The 21,088-nt window shown below is 43.8% G+C and overlaps 1 protein-coding gene across 1 annotated transcript in view; it reads right to left on the reverse strand.

Annotated features, from left to right (window-relative positions):
- The window catches only part of LOC124594651, a 307,403-nt gene that overhangs the window by 180,445 nt on the left and 105,870 nt on the right, over positions 1 to 21,088 (reverse strand). The gene's annotated exons all lie outside the window — the stretch shown is intronic.

Below are 21,088 nucleotides of genomic sequence, written 5' to 3' on the forward strand. Positions count from 1 at the left end.
CCAGTCACGTCTCTAACACCACGAAGTTGTACACAAAATGTGGCTACCCATATCATCACCGAACCCCTCCCATGTCTCACTCTTGGGATGTAAGCTCCGCTAGGAGTTGGAAACAGTGTGAACCAAGTCTCAGCAGACGAAATGACTTTGTAGTTCAGGTTTTATGGTTGTGATGAGAGGCACCCACATGCCTTGCTCATACTGTGGCATCAAGCAGTCAGGCCTGCAAGATGAGTGGTCTGCCAAGCGAGTGGACTCATTCTTATTTATCGAGTAACATGAGCTCTAGCACTCACAATTAAGTTACAAATTATTCTCCTGTTTGAATATTACGCAACGGAAACGGATAACGCACATCTGACTATTAGTAATTTACACAACTCTGACTGTTCACTACACACTGGCAGTACTACATTTTCTTTCTTACCCAACGGCTTTGATCAACACGTGGCCATCGCACTGAATATGAATGGCGCAGACGTTATAAATTCTGGATATGATGACAACATACAATTCGAAGGAAAAGGCCACCAATCTTTTTCTTTTCGTTATCTTTTTTATTCCGATAAATTCTATAACCTAAACACATCATTACATTTTCTACAACAATTACACATGAGAAACTCCGCCCAGTGGGCATGGCTTTACCTTGATGATTCTCTATCTTATGGTCTCGTAATTATCTAACACTACAGTGCACTTTCTGGATAGGATGGTGGATCTTTTGCTATATCTCATACTTCGACTCTCACACCCATCATCACGAAAATTTCCTCCAGACCGAGCGGTACAAAAAGGAACATGCATAACCCACTACCTCTGAACCTATCTTGCTACTCTAACACGCAAACCACACATACTTAAATTACATGAAATACACCATGGCAACATGGAATACAACACAAGGAATAGTCACAACGTTATAATCACATCACTTTCAGCTTTCGCACTTCAATTAGAATACATCCCGGTTTCACACGACACTGCCCCACTTCGTAGCTTTTCTTTCCTACTATGAAATCTGGAGGATATAAGCACGTCTTCCTGTTCAATGCAAGCCAAGTGGCGTTGCTGGATAGACGGCTGACTCACCTTGCTTCACTCTCAGAGTATTATAGTTTGAATCAAGCGTCACACAGAAACATAACACGCAAAGTAATATTAAGAACATATTCGTCACACACGCGAGTCCTCAACTGATACCATGGACGAGTACTTCTCTTTATCCTTTGTCTCACACACAGATTAAGACTCACACAGTACTCACCACGTGGAAGTACTCGTCTCTAATTTCAAGTCCTGCACACGCCATTTCTTAAATATTTCCAACTTATAGTAAACACGCCAGTAATTCAGCTTAACTTAAGCACTCGGAAGTATTTCAACTTATTGCTACACGTGGTTTCATAGTGGCCGTTGGTCACTTCCGAAGATTACTACGATCCACTTAATATTACCTGCCTGACATTTAATTCTCCCCACAAAAGTTCCTGAAATAGAGAAATTATTATTCCAAACTACTCTTAAGTATTCCACATGCATGCCATTCTATCCACTCTTTTGTCTTTACGGAGCACACCTAAGACAGGTCTTACCAACACAAGATCCAGCGCCAAAATGCCGAAAACATGGCCGTTCTTCAGGTCAGTTCGCACCTCCGTCGAGGTGGGGGCGCACCATGTTACCGTATTGGTCAGCCACATTTCAGGCGCTCAAAGCTCAGGTAAATTTCATCTCTTTGGTTTCACCAAAGGTGGCCAAATGACCGTCTCAAAGATGATCATATACTGCATATTCACTGTCTGCGGTTAGCAGACGACCATACATTAATTCATTTCACAGATCTCACCAAATTGGGTGTAGGGATTTATTTTGTTTTTCGTAAAATAATGTCTGAAATCACCAAGTAATGATCTGAATACGTTATCTCCTTTCTAACTCTTGTGTCTGTGTACACTACTGCTGTTTTCTCATTGACTAAAAATTAATCTATAACGAGTGTCTGAATTCCCGCTGTCAGTGACACTTTATGTATCTGTCTGTGCTTAAAACGCGATATGTGACTGTCTCGATGACTACAAAAGTAACAGAACCCTGTATGTTGTCCTCGACTGCGAGTGTTCATCGGAGACAGGGGTAACATCAGGCCTGCCTCAGGAAAGTGTGATAGGACCGTTGCTATTTTCTGTATACGGGGATTGGAACTTTAATAGTGGCAACTATTTATTTACAGCTCGTACAAAATAGATACGTGTTTCAAAGTTTTACTGACCTTAAAAGTAGCCATCAGCTTTGAGTATAGCCCGTTGCCAGCGATGTGGAAGTCGTAGGATACTCTTAGCAGTGCCAGTTGTGTTGACAGTTCGAGCGGCGCGGTCTATTGCCCGACGAATTTGTAGCAGTTCTGAAGCGAATGCCGTGAAGCATTTTCTTCAGTTTAGAAATCGAGTTGAACTCACGAGCGCTTAGGTCAGGGGAGTGCAGTAGGTGGTATAGCACTTACCAGGGTCTATACGAAGATCACCGAACGTCCAAATATTTCGACGACGTAAACGGATTCTTGGATGGCTGTTCCATTTCTAAACGGTGCGTGGGAAGAACAACTGTGGACAATCACCTGTAGGACATCCACATTCAGTGATTTTTCTTTTCTCGTGATCATTCCGCAAGGCGCTAGACATATATGAGAGGAAGTAATATGTTGCCCAACTCTTCTTCGAATGTACGCTCTCGAAATTTCATCAGCAAGCGGTTTCCACTGGAGATTGCTGTCTCCGCAACAGCCGGCCGAGGTGGCCGAGCGGTTCTAGGCGCTTCAGTCTAGAACCGTGCGACTGCTACGGTCGCAGGTTCGAATCCTGCATTGGGCATGGATGTGTGTGATGTCCTTAGGTTAGTTAGGTTTAAGTAGTTCTAAGTTCTAGGGGACTGATGACCTCAGATGTTAAGTCCCATAGTGCTCAGAGCCATTTGAACCATTTTTTTGTCTCCGCAACGCTCGCCCCCCGACTAAACGATCACGAAACGACACGCGCTGATCTTCCGTGGATTTTCTCTGTCTCTTCTCTTAATCATACGTGGTAGGCAGAGTGATGAATTATTCTCAAGCACCGGTCGAACAAGTGTTTTGTAAGCTACTTCTTCCGTGGATGAATTACAATGAAGACCCAAAGAAACTGGTAGACCTGCCTAATATCGTGTAGGGCTCCCGCGAGCACGCAGAAGTGCCGCAACACAACGTGGAATGGACGTCGACTAATGTCTGAAGTAGTGCTGGAGAGAACTGACCTATGATTCCTGGAGGGCTGTCCATAAATCCGTTAGAGTACGAGGGTGTGGAGATCTCTTCTGAACAGCGTGTTGGAAAGCATCCCAGAATACCCAATAATGTTCATGTCTGGGGAGTTTGGTGGCCAGCGGAAGTGTTTAAACCCAGAAGAGTGTTCCTGAAGCCACTCTGTAGCAATTCTGGAAGCGTGGGGTGTCGCACTGACCCGCTGCCATTGTCCCGGTCCGTCGGAATGCACAGTGGACATGAATGACTGCAGGTGATCAGACAGGATGCTTACGAACGTGTCACCTGTCAAAGTTGTATCTAGACGTATCAGGAGTCCCATATCACTCCAACCCATATCGATAATGTTTCTTTGAATGATTCGCACGCTGACACTTGTTGATAGCCCAGCACTGAAATCTGCAGCAGTTTGCGGAAGGGCTCCACTTCTGTCACATTGAACGATTCTCTACAGTCGTTGTTGGTACCGTTCTTGCAGGATCTTTTTTCGTCCGCAGCGATGTCGGGAGATTTGGTGTTTTACCGGATTCCTGAATTCACGGTACACTCGCGAAACGGTAGTACGGGAAAATTCCCACTTCATCGCTACCTCGAAGATGCTGTGTCCCATCACTGGTGCGCCGACTATAACACCAAGCTCAAACTCATTTCAATCTTGACAACCTACTACTGCAGCAGCAGTAACCGATCTAACAACTGCGCCAGACACTTATGGCTTTATATAGGCGTTGCTGACCGCACCGCCGTAATCTGCCTGTTTAAATATTTCTGTATTTGAATAGTCATATCAATACCAGTTTCTTTGGCGCTTCAGTATAGTTAATTTACCATGCTGGTAGACATTACTGCCTGAATTTAATAATTTCCACAAACGGTAGTTTGGAGTTGGCTGTTTTACTGTGCTGGAATCAGTTTTCGTGTGCAGCGTCAGCATGATTTTATTGAATCCCTTTGTGCTAACAGAAAAGAAAATTACCAGCATAGGTTAGTGACAAATGAACTAAGGCATCGCAGATCAGACCCGTTGCCTCAGAAAGTGATGAAATCAAATAAGCGTGCCTACAAGCGAACGTGAAACAAAGAAGTGTGTGATAAGAATAAGTTGTTGTGTAGGTGCAAAGTAAGAATCTCCCGGAAGTTAGAGGACTAATATATCTATAAAATAATAATCTTCTACATTTGTCCGAAAAACTAAAAGGCACTAAAACGTCCGTTACACAAAAATGACAAATGGAGAGTAGCGAAACCTTAAACATTACTTCGTTCTTGCCTTAAATTGTAGGCCGGCCGCAGTGGTCGAGCGGTTCTAGGCCCTTCAGTAAGAATGTCCCGGAAGTTAGTTAGAGGACTAATATATGTATATGTTAAGAATTTTGTACATTTGCCCGAAAAATTAAAAAGCACTAAAACGTCCGTTACACAAAAATGACAAATGGAGAGTAGCGAAACCTTAAACATTACTTCGTTCTTGCCTTAAATTGTAGGCCGGCCGCAGTGGTCGAGCGGTTCTAGGCCCTTCAGTCCGGAACCGCGCGACTGCTACGGTCGCAGGTTCGAATCCTGCCTCGGGCATGGATGTGTGTGATGTCCTTAGGTTAGTTAGGTTTAAGTAGTTCTAGTAGTAGTCTAGTAGTAGTTTAAGTTCTGGGGGACTGATGACCTCGGATGTTAATTCCTATAGTGTTCAGAGCCATTTGAACCATTTTGAACGTAAATTGTACTTAATTACGTAGAAAAAGTTCTTTCTTTTTCAGACAAGTTATTATTACTGTTATTATTATTTTCAGTGGCTGTAACTGTACACATTTGTTAATAAACATAACTGTTATACGGCAGATGCTATTAATTTCAAACTCTGAAATTTATGTGGATCTAAATTTTGTGAGCACCCAGAGTGTATAATCAAGATTCGCCACTCAGTATAGGCCTATAACTGTGTGAATCTGTCCTACGGACCTTCGCGTATGACTTGTGCTTTTTTCCAATCGCAAAGTACTCTTCTTCGTTCAGCGGCCGACGATATACTACTGTTAGAATTCGAGCAAATTCCTTGGCAGAATCTCTGTAGAATCTCGCAAGTATCTCATCTGTCTCAATATCTGCCATTTCGGTGTTCGTACAACGATTTAAAAGAGTAACCGTATCACAATCTTCTGCGCTGAAACAGTTTCGAAGTACTGAATTCTGTAATCTTCCGTTTCGGTGCTGTTGTCGCGTGCATGATAGTTGGTAGGTAAGGCAGGCTCCTCAGACTGAGAACTGAATGGCGAAACAGATGAATTGTACACGGTCTAATACCACTAATTTCAGCCATTGCGTAAGACGCTGCAGCGCGTAAGAGGCAACCTTGACCCGCGTTCCCTTCTGAGACACAGACGGCGATACCCGGTTGGCGGTCTTCAGCTGCACCCGTTGACATCAAAACACGCTCTACCGATTATGGCGCTTGCTGTGCCGCTTTCTGGACGAAAAGATTTGGAAAAAAACAATGTCTTTGGAAAGTCACTGAACAGGTTTTAATCTCGACCGGTTTCGGTCATACATTTTCTTCTTCAGGAACAAAACCTTTCAGGTGGAACATGGCGAACAAAGCGTCCAATCGTTTTACCACTATGACGAAACGCGATAGTTCATCCATTTTGGTTCAGCACAGCCTTACCTTTATACACTGAAGAGTCAAAGAAACTAGTACACTGCCTAATATTATGTAGGGCGCCCGCGAGCACGCAGAAGTGCCGCAACATGATGTGGCATGGGCTCGACTAGTGTCTACATCTACATCTACATACATACTCCGCAATCCATCATACGGTGCGTGGCGGAGGGTACCTCGTACCACAACTAGCATCTTCTCTCCCTGTTCCACTCCCAAACAGAACGAGGGAAAAATGACTGCCTATATGCTTCTGTACGAGCCCTAATCTCTCTTATCTTATCTTTGATGTCTTTCCGCGAAATATAAGTTGGCGGTAGTAAAATTGTACTGCAGTCAGCCTTAAATGCTGGTTCTATAAATTTCCTCAGTAGCGATTCAAGAAAAGAACGCTTCCTTTCCTCCAGAGACTCCCACCCGAGTTCCTGAAGCATTTCCGTAACACTCGCGTGATGATCAAACCTACCGGCAACAAATCTAGCAGCCCGCCTCTGAATTGCTTCTATGTCCTCCCTCAATCCGACCTGATAGGGATCCCAAACGCTCGAGCAGTACTCAAGAATAGGTCGTATTAGTGTTTTATAAGCTGTCTCCTTTACGGATGAACCACATCTTCCCAAAATTCTACCAATGAACCGAAGACGACTATCTGCCTTCCCCACAACTGCCATTACATGCTTGTCCCAGTTCATATCACTCTGCAATGTTACGCCCAAATACATAATCGACGTGACTGTGTCAAGCGCTGCACTACTAATGGAGTATTCAAACATTACGGGATTCTTTTTTCTATTCATCTGCATTAATTTACATTTATCTATATTTAGAGTTAGCTGCCATTCTTTACACCAGTCACAAATCCTGTCCAAGTCATCTTGTATCCTCCTACAGTCACTCAACGGCGACACCTTCCCGTACACCACAGCATCGTCAGCAAACAGCCGCACATTGCTATCCACCCTATCAAAAAAATCATTTATGTAGATAGAAAACAACAGCGGATCTACCACACTTCCCTGGGGCACTCCAGATGATACCCTCACCTCCGATGAACACTCACCATCGAGGACAACGTACTGGGTTCTATTAGTTAAGAAGTCTTCGAGCCACTCACATATTTGGGAACCAATCCCATATGCTCGTACCTTAGTTAGGAGTCTGCAGTGGGGCACCGAGTGTTTGAAGTAGTACTAGAGGGAAATGACACCCTGAATTCTGTAGAGTTGTCCATAAATCCGTAAGAGTACGAGGGGGTGGAGCATAGCACGTTGCAAGACATCCCAGATATGCGCAATAATGTTCATGTCTGGGGAGTTTGGTGGTCAGCGGAAGTGGTTCAACTCAGAAGAGTGTTTCTGGAGCCACTCTGTAGCAATTTTAGACGTGTGGGGAGTTGCATTGTCCTACTGGAATTGTCCACGACCGTCGGAATGCATAATGGGACGTGAATGGATGCAGGTGATCAGGCAGCACGCTTACGTAAATGTCACCTGTCAGGTGATTCCGCTCCCCTGACTTAAGCCCTCGTAAGTTCAACTCAATTCCTAAACTGTAGGAAACACTTCACGGCGTTCGCTTCAGAACTGCTACAAATTCGTCGGGCAATAGACGGCACCGCTCGAACTGTCAACACAACTGGAGTCGCTAAGAGTATCCTACGACTTCCACACCGCTGGCAACGGGCCATACGCAATGCTGGTGACTACTTTGAAGGTCAGTAAAACTTTGAGACAAGTTTATATTTTTTACTAGCTGTAAATCAATAGTTGCCACTATTAAAGATACTCGTATATATAAAATAGCAACGGTCCTATCACACTTCCCTCGGACAGGTCTGATGTTACCCCTGTCTCCGATTAAGACTCGCCGTCGAGGACAACATACAGGGTTCTGTTACTTTTGTAGTCATCGAGACAGTCACATATCGCGTTTTAAGCACAGACAGATACATAAAGTGTCACTGACAGCGGGAATTCAGACAATCATTATAGATTAATTTTTAGTCAATGAGAAAACAGCAGTAGTGTTCACAGACACCAGAGCTAGAAAAGAGATAACGTATTCAGCGATCATTACTTGGTGATTTCAGAAATTATTTTACCAAACGAAAGCAAACGAAAATAAGTCACACTTACGGTAGGTATTGGAAAACGTATCTTCTGCAAGAAAAAACAGGGTAGTGGAATGTAACCGAATTCAGTCTATGCTGAGAGAATTAAACAGGAAACGAGACATTAAAAGCACGCGATGATTTGTGCTCTCTGGGTAGCAAAATAATTGACGATGACCGAAGTAGAGAGCGTATAAATGGGGACGAAATAACGAGAAAAGGATTTCTGAAAAAGAGGAATTTGTGACATTTTAGGAGTTCGTGGCGGCTCTGTTGCAAATATACTTACCGGGTTTGCCGCCAGATAACATCGTGCAAGTCCGTCAATACTTCACCGAAACAGCTGTTATTGTGTTATGGTAGTTGTTGACGTCACTGCTGCAGGAAGTGACTCGTGGTAGTCGCGCGGCTGCATCGAACTTCATCGGTAACACTAGCAGTAATTACGCACGCGCGGAAAAGTACTCACAGTTGGCGAAAAAGTACCTTTCATGAACGCCCTTGAGCATGCGCAGTGGGCAGTGACTGTGCTACTGGCCGCTGCTGTGGACAAAAGCTGAATTAACTCTCTACAGCCGGCCCTTGTGGCCGTGCGGTTCTAGGCGCTTCAGTCTGGAATCGCACTGCTGTAGCAGGTTCGAATCCTGCCTCGGGAATGGATGTGTGTGATGTCCTTAAGTTAGACAGGTTTAAGTAGTTCTAAGTCTAGGGGGACTGATGACCTCAGGTGTTAAGTTCCATAGTTTTTAGAGCCATTTGAACCAGTTTTGAACTCTCTACAATGCGCTGTGTCGGATCAGATATCGAAGATTCTTTTATTTCTCGGTTTCATTTAATGGCAGTGAGCGATGTACTGCGAACTGTGCTTAGCTGAAGTCCCGCATCCCTGTTGAATAAGGCTGTCTGCTTTACGGCTATGTATGATGATGGTGAGGTCCCATACTCCGAGGAGCGTAGGGTACGATGCGGGAGACCCGCACCGCCGTACTAGGCAAGGCCGTAGCGGAGGTGGTTTGCCATTGCCTTCCTCCAACCATAATGGCAATGAATGATGATGATAAAGACGACACAACAACACCCCGTCATCTCGAGGCAGGAAAAAATCCCTGACCCTGCCGGGAATCGAACCCGGGAACACGTGCGCGGGAAACGACAACGCTACCGCAAGACCACGAGCTGCTCACATGACTATGAATGGACTCTTTAATAATAAATCCCAGATGGATGGTTCGGTGAATAAAATTTCATTCATCCCATAAAGCATGTCACGCCACGTGTTAAGGCATTGCTCTGTTACTGCTGATTCGTCCGGCTGGTCCACGCGTGTATGTCGATGGTGTTCAACACAGTGTTCTAGCACCTTGTGACGTGTCTCCCCAATGTAAGAACTTCCCCTCTCGCAGGGAATCTCGTTTCCTAAGGCCTGGATCTCCTTTGACGAAACATAACAGGTTCCTCAGTTTGTGTCAGACAGAACGTACATCAGGACATACATAAAACAAACACCGTCGGAACAGGCTGACATCGAAATAAGTGTCCGAGGAATAGAAAAGCAACTGGAATCACTCGACAGAGGAAAGTCCACTGGATCTGACGGGATACCAATTCTATTCTACGCGAAAGAACTTGCCCCCTTCTAACAGCCGTGTACCGCAAGTCTCTAGAGGAACGGAAGGTTCCAAATGATTGGAAAAGAGCACAGGTAGTCCCAGTCTTCAAGAAGGGTCGTCGAGCTGATGCGCAAAACTATAGACCTGTATCTCTGACGTCGATATGTTGTAGAATTTTAGACCATGTTTTTTGCTCGCGTATCATGTCGTTTTTGGAAACCCAGAATCTACTCTGTAGGAATCAACATGGATTCCGGAAGCAGCGATCGTGTGAGACCCAACTCGCTTTATTTGTTCATGAGACCCAGAAAATATTAGATACAGGCTCCCAGGTAGATGCTATTTTCCTTGACTTCCGGAAGGCTTTCGATACAGTTCCGCACTGTCGCCTGATAAACAAAGTAAGAGCCTACGGAATATCAGACCAGCTGTGTGGCTGGATTGAAGAGTTTTTAGCAAACAGAACACAGCATGTTGTTATCAATGGGGAGACGTCTACAGACGTTAAAGTAACCTCTGGAATGCCACAGGGGAGTGTTATGGGACCATTGGTTTTCACAATATATATAAATGACCTAGTAGATAGTGTCGGAAGTTCCATGCGGCTTTTCGCGGATGATGCTGAAGTATACAGAGAAGTTGCAGCATTAGAAAATTGTAGCGAAATGCAGGAAGATTTGCAGCGGATAGGCACTTGGTGCAGAGAGTGGCAACTGACCCTTAACATAGACAAATGTAACGTATTGCGAATACATAGAAGGAAGCATCCTTTATTGTATGATTATATGATAGCGGAACAAACACTGGTAGCAGTTACTTCTGTAAAATATCTGGGAGTATGCGTGCGGAACGATTTGAAGTGGAATGATCATATCAAATTAATTGTTGGTAAGGCGGGTGCCAAGTTGAGATTCATTGGGAGAGTGCTTAGAAAATGTAGTCCATCAACAAAGGAGGTGGCTTACAAAACACTCGTTCGACCTATACTTGAGTATTGCTCATCAGTGTGGGATCCGTACCAGATCGGTTTGACGGAGGAGATAGAGAAGATCCAAAGAAGAGCGGCGCGTTTCGTCACAGGGTTATTTGGTAACCGTGATAGCGTTACGAAGATGTTTAGCAAACTCAAGTGGCAGACTCTGCAAGAGAGGCGCTCTGCATCGCGGTGTAGCTTGGTCGCCAGGTTTCGAGAGGGTGCGTTTCTGGATGAGGTATCGAATATATTGCTTCCCCCTACTTATACCTCCCGAGGAGATCACGAATGTAAAATTAGAGAGATTCGAGCGCGTACGGAGGCTTTCAGACAGTCGTTCGTCCCGCGAATCATACGCGACTGGAACAGAAAAGGGAGGTAATGACCGTGGCACGTAAAGTGCCCTCCGCCACACACCGTTGGGTGGATTGCGGAGTATAAATGTAGATGTAGATGTAGAACAGGTGTTGAAGTCCCAGCGGGACCGACTGGCCGCCGTGTCATCCTCAGCCCTTAGGCGTCACTGGATGTGGATACGGAGGGGCGTGTGGTCAGCACACTGCTCCCCAGGCCATTGTAAGTTTTCGTGACCGGGTTTACTACTTTTCAGTCAAGTAACTCCTGGACTGGCCTCACAAGGGCTGAGATCACCCCGCTTGCCAACAGCGCTCGGCAGATCCGGATTGTGACCCACGCACGTGCTAGACAAGCCTGACAGCGCTGAACTTTGGCCATCTGACGGAAACCGGTTTACCACTGCGGAAAGGCCGTTGGCATCAGGACACATACAGTCAAAGAAAAAACAACCGAAAGCAAAACCTGAGAAAGTTGGAAACCCTAATAGAAACGAATGACTCTCTGGACCCAGTAAATGGGCCGGCCGGAGTGGCCGAGTCGTTCTAGGTGCTTCAGTTCGGAACCGCACGACCGCTACGGTCGCAGGTTCGAATCCTGCCTCGGGCATGGATGTGCGTGATGTCCTTAGGTTAGTTAGTTTTAAGTAGTTCTAAGTCTAGGGGACTGATGACCTCAGATGTTAAGTCCCATAGTGCTCAGAGCCATTTGAACCATTTTTTGAACCAGAAAATGGCATTTACGGTACTATATTTCGAGAAGAGTGACCACAAGGAAAACTACAAACTTTCAACTAGTTTGCCACCTTATGGAAGGCTGTTTGGCTTACAAATAATGAATCAGGAACTGATATGTAACTACTTTTCCGTTTTATTATAAAAACGTCGATCAACTGTTTTAAATATGTAACCAATATGTGCTAACGATAACGTATATGGGGAAATAATCGTGTGATATTTCAGGACACACACTGAAGACGTCTAATAACTAAGGCGAAACGTATCTGGGCGAACGACTTAAACAAAAAAACGTAATGTGCAGGATACTAAATGCATTTTTCTTTTAGACTACTACAACGTCATTTTTCTGGGATTCTTCCCCTGCTAATTTGAAAATGTTACCTTCACTCATGCCCTGGGCCACGCCGAAAGATACCCATAATCGCTTTAACTGGCAGTGGAAAAGCTGCGTCAAGATGGCAGCATTACTGTAAGCTTATGGATTGATGACCTTAGCAGTTAAGTCCCATAAGATTTCACACACATTTGAACATTTCAACGCGCAGAGAGCCGCCTCGTCTCGCTCTGAATGTTAGCTACTGGTGTAGAAACGTCTTCACTGCCAGTCTGCAGTTATTAGAAAACTGTCGTCTCCTCGATGTCTTACGTTATGAACTGTAGTTTTGCATGAAAAACCTGCCTAGCTCTGGAATCCACTGTCACCAACTCAGACAAGGTGAGCACCATAAGTTGCTTTTCAGTTATCACCCTCCGTCGAAGGTAGAAGCATTTTGGAACATGCGCTGTTCCAACATTATGAAACACCTAAAAAAAAAAATTCGATATACTGACACATAATCAGCACGGTTACAGAAAATATCTTTCTAATGACATACAATTAACTCTTTATCCATACGTAATAATTAGCAGTATCTACAGAAGGTACCAAATACTGCGCACAAAGCTAATCTTGTTTTATCATTTTAGTTTACTTGAATATTTTGTGTTCACACTGTGCAGTGAAAAGCAAGCCTATTGCTCACTGTGTGGTCAACGTTGCCTAAAGTAAAAATAAATAAATTTAAAAAAATTATCAAGTGCGAGCAGCACTCGCACACTGAGGGTTCTGTACAAACTTAATTATGCATGTAGATAGTCCATCCATTCTGGTAATCGAGAATTTCCATCATTTCTGCGTGTTTTTGATAATATCAGTATATCGGTCCGAGATAGTCCAAGATTTACGAGAATGTTTTAACTTCAATAATATGGATGTGACACAAAGTCATGCAGGAGGCAGACGACCATTATTATAATAATCAGTAGAATTGCATTCAGTCTGACGGGGTCGCAGTAGTAAAAGTCACACATCAGGCAAAGAATGACTTTTTTGCTCATATGACGCGTTTCGGAATTTTACCATGTAGATATGGTGTTTCAAGTTGAATGTGAAATAGACATTCGCAGACTAGTGTTTTAATTCCAAGTTTGACGTCGGATAACAAATGACAAACGAAATATTTTTTTCGTGTGATATTATTACAGATTTACAAATTTCAACTTTTTCCTTTACTTCTATTATGAAACCGTGCTTTTGCCAAATTTCCTAACTCAAGCTGAGCGGGAAGTACCCTATAGGTTTTGGTGATTGAGTTTGAGAGTATCAAAATATGTGACATAAATTATCGTAACTTTTGACTGCATTGACTTAGAAGCTAACGTTTATTATACATCCAAGGGACCAGAGACTTTAGTATATGGCATTATAATGCCGCCAGTTCCCGAGAAAAAGAGATCTTAACAGACGGACGAATAGTGAGTCAGTTGACAAAGGACAAAAAATTTTCTTCGTCTGATATCATTACAAATTAACAGTTTTCGGGTTTTTTCTTTGGTTTCACTGTGAAACTTTCCTTTTTGCCAAATTTTATGATCCTACGTCAAAGGAAAGTACTTTGCAGGCTTTAATGAGTGAGTTTGAGAGTATCAAAATATGCAAAATTAATGACCCCATCTTTTGATTACACTGAAGTGGAAGCTAACGCTATTATACCGCCAAGGGACCATAGACCCCAGTAAAGCTACCAATTCCCGAGGAATAAGGGTCTTAACAGACGGACGGACAGGTAAATAACACATAACAAAAAAAATTTTCTCCTGTGATAGAGTTACAAATTTACAGCTTTCGGGTTTTTTCCTTTGGTCGTACTGTGAAGCCTTGCTTCTTGCCTAATTTCATGAGCCTTGGCCAACGAGAAATACCCTATAGGTTTTGATGAGTGAGTTTCAGAGTATCACAATCGTTACACAAATGGCAAAGGGGTCTTAACAGAAAGGAAGAACAGACAGAGAGTAAGATAAGAAAGTTTCGTATCAGCGCACACTCCGCTGCAGAGTGAAAATCTCATTCTGGAAACATCCCCCAGGCTGTGGCTAAGCCATGCATGCGCAATATCCTTTCTTTGAGAACTGCTAGTTCTGCAAGGTTCGCAAGAGAGCTTCTGTAAAGTTTGAAAGGTAGGAGACGAGGTACTGGCAGAAGTAAAGGTGTGTGGACGGGGCGTGAGTCGTGCTTGGGTAGTCCAGTTGGTAGAGCACTTGCCCGCGAAAGGCAAAGGTCCCGAGTTCGATTCTCAGTCTGGCACATAGTTTTAATCTGCCAGGAAGTTTCAAAATTTAATGTAATTATAAGTTTAAAGTTTACAAATTTTTCTTCCTATATTAAAACCTATCTTTTTGCCAAATTTCATGATTCTAAGCTATACGGAAAATACCCTATAGTTTTGATGAGTGACTTCGGGAGTATCAAAAATGTTACATTTACACTGAAGACTCAAAGAAACTGGTACAACTGCCTAATATCGTGCAGGGCCCCCACGAGCATGTTGAAATGCCGCAGTACGACTTGGCATTGACTCGACTAATGTCTGAAGTGGTGCTGGAGGGAACTGACACCATGAATCCTGCAGGGATGTCCATTAATCCGTAACAGTACGAGGAGGTGGAGATCTCTTCTGAATAGAACATTGCAAGACATTCCAGATATGCTCAATAATATTCAGGTCTGGGGAGTTTGGTGGCCGGCGGAAGTATTTTAGAAGAGTGTTCCTGAAGCCACTCTGTAGCGATTCTGGACGAGTAGCGTATCGCATTGTCCTGCTGAAATTGCCCAAGTCCGTCGGAATGCACACTGGGCACGAATGGATGCAGGTGATCAGACAGGATTTTACGTACGTGTCACCTGTCAGAGTCGTTTCTAAACGTATCAGGGATCCCATATCACTCCAAATTCACACGCCCCACACCATTACAGAGCTTCCAGTAGCTTGAACAGTCCCTTGCTGACACGCATCGTCCATGGATCCATGAGGTTCTCTCCATACCCGTACACGTCCATCCCCTCGATACAATTTGAAACGACAGTCGTTCGACCAGGCAACATATTTCCAGTCATCAGTCCAATGTCGGTGTCGACGGGCCCAGGTGAGGCGTAAAGCTTTGTGTCGTGCAGTCATCAAAGCTACAAGAGTGCATTCGGCTCCGAAAGCCCATATCGATTATGTTTCGTTGAATGGTCACTAAGATTCTTGTGGGTTTGGGACCGCATTTTCAGCTATAAAATTCCGACGTTCTGGCGACTTTTGCAAGACGCGTTCCTCAGGGTCTATTGCTAACAGCTGAATGGGCGCCAGAAGAATTTTTTTGACGGCCGCGTTGAATGGTTCGCACGCTGACACTTGTTGATGGCCCAGCATTGAAAACTGCAGCAATTTGCGGAAGGGTTGCACTTCCGTCACGTTGAACGATTCCCCTCAGTCGGCGTTGCAGGGTCTTTTTCCGGTCGCACTGATGTCGGAGATTTGATGTTTTACCGCATTCCTGATATTCATGGTACGCGCGTAAAATGATCGTACGGGAAAATCCCCACTTCATGCTACCTCGCAGATACTGTGTCCCATCGCTCGTGCGCCGGCTATAACATCACGTTCAAACTCACTTACATCTTAATAATCTGCCATTGTAGCAGTAGTAACCGATCTAACAACTGCGCCAGACACTTAATGTCTTATATAGGCATTGCCGACCGCAGCGCCGTATTCTTCCTGTTTACATATTTCTGTATTTGAATACGCATACCTATATCAGTTTATTTGGCGCTTCAGTGTATAACTGCATTGATTTAGAAGCCTCAATTTTATACACCGCCAAAGAACCATAGACCTCAATATGTGACACAAACTAATATCAACTTGATACGTCAAACTGTTCTTGAGAAAAAGGATTTTTAGCTGTCGGACAGGCAGACAGACAGACTGAAGGACAACAGTGCTCCTGTAAAGGTTCCGTTTTACCAGTTGAGGTACAGAACCTTAATGAAGAGGCGGCCGGGGTGGCCGAGCGGTTCTAGACGCTACAGTCTAGAATCGCGCGATCGCTACGGCCGCAGGTGCGAATCCTGCCTCGGGCATGGATGTGTGTGATATCCGTAGGTTAGTTAGGTTTAAGTAGTTCTAAGTTCTAAGGGACTGATGACCTCAGAAGTTGAGTCCCATAGTGCTCAGAGCCATTTGAACCTTAATGAAGGTATGTTTGGTTGTCAGGGCATTGTCCGTGTTCTGGCAATTCAGGTAGCATTCACCTGGTGTCGTTTACTATCGTCCGTCGGCAGCCAGTTGTAAACTTATATGACATCGAAGACCGCAAACCTTCTTTCCTTCCCTTCTGGGCAAGCTATGCAGTGACTAGAGTACATGTAAAGCTTACTGGGACAGGTTAAATGCTAGTTACAATGAAGTTCATAAATCGATTGTAATACTGCCATTTTAATTTGATATCTCTCACAACTGACAAAATTAACAAAAAATGCGAATTTCTTTGTCCACCCACACACTCCTGAGAAGGGCACACTAACAATTTGCAATTACGTGCCCCTATTACCGGCACCTACGTTGATAAATACTCGGCACCTCGCGAGGATAACTACCAGATGAAGAATATTAGGTAAGTCGTTGGAAGTGGTTAAGCGTTGGGAAAAATCTCGCTTCTGAGCACACAAAGAGCTCTAGCCGCAGAACTCTGCACGGAACACGCGTTGGTGCAGTGCTGCGATACAGACCGTATATCTCCCTTCGAAGACGATGGCCAAGACGCCGTCTCCAAGTCCGTACCGTTCGAAGGTTGAGGGCGAAGTCCTCTCTCTCCATAATTCTCCCGTCTCCCAAGCTAACGAAAACGCGGCGGATGAATACTATGTTTCGGCCAATGTCGGACGCTCTATCATCGCCGAAATCCCTCCAACGGCATTTCTGAGATCTACCCAATGAGCGAGTAGGTCATAACGCCCCTAGGAAAACGAAATTCGCTACGTGTTGCCCAGCACATGTGGCTCCGGTGACCGCTACCTGCCGCCCACGGCGGCCCGGCGAGCTACGGCCATCTGCAGACTTTACATTCCACAATTCTCAACTTCCGACGCTTTTCACCCACGCTTGAAGTTAGTGGCTCAATCATGCAGACATGCAGGGAATACTGCTCGAGAGTGCCTCATATTCATCATAATTCAATAGAGTCATGGTCTGATGCCCTTGCCAGTCCCTTTATTATTAACAGTAATGTCGGTAAGCTAGCGTGTAAGTCCCCATGCCCTGGCACCTTACACAGTCATCCACTGTACGCGCAGCTCTTCGCACAGCCGACCTCGTTCTCGTTCCCAGTGACTTCCACGAGACGCTCGTCTATCTCCTCGAGGTCTCGCTGTCCTTGAGCTCCCTCCCACTGTTCCGGAAGCGCCGCGATCGATGCTGGCATCTCCGTCCGGTTACAACACAGTCGCCGTAAGTGGCGCAACTAGCGGACTGTTACGCCGTCCTCACGCTCGACGAGAAACTGAGAAAAACCGTGGAACTGGTACGGTTTTGTGACGTCACAAAGTGGAATTTCACGTCCCGGAGCATCGCCCAGGGGTGAAAGGTAGAATCAAACTCGTCATATTTTTGCTTTGTTGGGAGGAACATGGTCAGGGTTGTCGTAGAGAGACTGAATATTGTAATCCCCAAATCCTCCAAAAATAAGCGAAAAATATGCCTATTCAAAGAAGCGGATGAAAATTCACTTGACGCCTTCCTGAGAAACAATCTCCACTCATTCCAAGTTAATAATATAAGTGTAGACCAGATGTGGCTTGAATTCAAAGAAATAGTGTCGGCAGCAATTGAGAGATTTTTACCAAATAAATTAACAAACGACGGAGCTAATCCTCCTTGGTACACAAAACGGGTTAGAACACTGTTTCAGAAACAACGAAACAAACATGCCAAATTTAAACAACCGCAAAATCCCCAAGATGGGCTATCTTTTACAGAACCTCGAAATTTAGTGCGGACTTCAATGCGAGATGCTTATAACAGTTTCCATAATTAAACCCTACCTCGAAACCTGGCAGAAAATCCAAAGAGATTCTAGTCGTATATAACGTATGCTAACGGCAAGAAACAATCAGTGCCTTCTCTGCGCGATAGCAATGGAGATACTATCCAAGACAGTGCTGCCAAAGCAGAGTTGCTAAACACAGCCTTCCGAAACGCCTTCACAAAAGAAGACGAAGTAAATATTCCAGAATTCGAATCAAGAACAGCTGCCGACATGAGTAACGCAGAAGTATCCTCGGAGTAGTGAGGCAACTTAAATCACTTAATAAAAGCAAGTCTTCTGGTCCAGACTGTATACCAATTAGGCTCCTTTCCGAGCATGCTGATGCATTAGCTCCATACTTCATATACAACCGTACGCTCGACGAAAGATCCTATCGCCGGCCGGGGTGGCCGAGCGGTTCTACGCGCTACAGCCCGGAAATGCGCGACCGCTACGGTAGCAGGTTCGAATTCTGCCTCGGGCATGGATGTGTGTGATGTCCTCAGGTTAGTTAGGTTTAAGTAGTTCTAAGTTCTAGGGGACTGATGACCTTAGAAGTTAAGTCCCATAGTGCTCAGAGCCATTTGAACCAAGTTAGTGTTATAGGCCCTTGGCTGTTCCTTATCTATATAGACGATTTGGGAGACAATCTGAGCAGCCGTCATAGGTTGTTTGCAGATGACGCTGCCGTTTATCGACTAATAAAGTCATCATAAGATCAAACCAAATTGCAAAACGATTTAGAAAAAATATCTGAATGGTGCGAAAATTTGCAGTTGACCCTCAATAACGAAAAGTGTGAGGTCATCCACATGAGTGCTAAAAGGAATCCGTTAAACTTCGGTTACACGATAAATCAGTCTAATCTAAAAGCCGTATATTCAGCTAAATACCTAGGTATTACAATTACGAACAATGTAAATTGGAAGGAACACAGAAAATGTTGTGGGGAAGGCTAACCAAAGACTGCGTTTTATTGGCTGGACACTAAGAAAATATAACAGATCTACTAAGGAGACAGCCTACGCTACGCTTGTCCGTCCTCTTTTAGAATACTGCTGCGCGGTGTGGGATCCTTACCAAGTAGGACTGACGGACTACATATAGTTCAAAGAAGGGCAGTTTTGTATTGTCACGAAATATGGGAGAGACTGTCACAGAAATGATACAGGATTTGGGCTGGACATCATTAAAAGAAAGGCGTTTTTCGTTGCGACGGAATCTTCTCACGAAATTCCAATCACCAACTTTCTCCTCCGAATGCGAAAATATTTGTTGACACCGACCTACATGGGGAGAAACAATCATCAGGATAAAATAATGGAAAACAGAGCTCGTACGGAAAGATATAGCTGTTCGTTCTTTCCGCGTGCTATACGAGATTGCAATAATAGAGAATTGTGGCGGTGGTTCGATGAACACTCTGCCAGGCACTTAAATATGATTTGCAGAGTATCCATGTAGATGTACATGTAGATATAGAATGAGATGCGAGATCTCTTTTACGTCACTAACAGAACTTGTGAGACGCCGGACTGGATTATGTCGTTTGTAGTCGAAGACTGTTTTTGGTGGTTTTTATATCGTAACTTGTATTATGACCATATGCTGTTGCAAAGTAACGGCGCATCGTTTATCGTACGATTTGTTACAATAAAATGACGGTAGACTACGTAAGGCTCTTCGAATTTGGTGCTTTTTGTATTATATCTTGATACTATTAAGGTATGTCGGTTCAAGGTACTGTCGCATAGAAGACTTTAAAAAAATGCTTCGTGTTTTGTAAGATTTGTTATAATTAAACGTCACTTGATGAAATATCGATGGTTAAAACGTTCAGGACATCGGAAGGCTCAGTTTCTAACTGAAGTGTAGTGCATAGGCGCGGAGACTGCGATCTGAAAGGCTGACACTTCGAGTTCTCCTTTCTACGTACATATATTTTATTCGCTTTCGTGTTTACTAAAACGCTCTGGGCCCCATCTCATTAATTTAATAGTAGTATGTGATGTCAGGTACCGAAGAGCATTCTCTACTCAGAAGTGAGTTTCTTCGATATTGTGAACATGCCAGGGATAATCGACCAATGAACGGCAAGTATTTTGTTTGCGTCAGTGCCTGATTCGCTCGCAGTTCAATATTTATTTATTTCTTCATTCATGATATTTCGACACTGTGGATACGTCGTTCCTTCATAAATACTGCGTATCAATCTATACTTCTATATAAAGACAAATCGTCGTTTAACGTTATTACCAAAAATCTCGAAATGTTCAGACTTTACACGGTACTGTAATAAATATGTTGAAGGATATAGGCTACAAATTTCCTTAAAATATTTCTAATATAAATATATGTGTAGTACATAAAGAGGAGAGGTTGCTAACAAAAATCTCTGAAAGTTCTCGAGCGATTTACTTCAAAATTTTACACTTTACTCTAATAAACGTGCGGACAGGTTTACATTTACTTAATATATTTGGTATATAAATGTACGTCCACTATATAAAGGGGAAAGACTGTTAGCAAAAATCTAGAAAAGCTCTTGCCCGATTAACTTCAAATCGTTTCACGATACTACAATAAACACGTGGATGGGCATAGGCTACACACTTCTTTCATACATCTATCATAAAAAGGGGAGATGCTTTTGCATTAATCTCGAGAAGCTCTAGATACACTTATCTAAAAAATTTTGCGAGACACTCTAATAAATTTCAGACGGACATAGGTGAACAGTTTTTTAAATAACAATGTATAGGTTTTCTGTTAAAATCGACTGCAAGAGTGTACATGTTGAGCTATGCCGTGCTGTGGAAGTGTGCAGTTCTCAATTTATTTTTTTTTAGTTTTTTTTCTGCTCTGATAAAAGGGTATTTAAACATTAGATGAATTGTTTCCCTCAACAGATATTCTCTCTCTTCAAGTTCTACTAGTAGGTTTACATCTGCAAATAAGAAGAA

The sequence above is a fragment of the Schistocerca americana genome, chromosome 2 (genome assembly GCF_021461395.2).
Source record: "Schistocerca americana isolate TAMUIC-IGC-003095 chromosome 2, iqSchAmer2.1, whole genome shotgun sequence".
In the NCBI taxonomy this organism is placed as follows: Eukaryota; Metazoa; Arthropoda; class Insecta; order Orthoptera; family Acrididae; genus Schistocerca; species Schistocerca americana.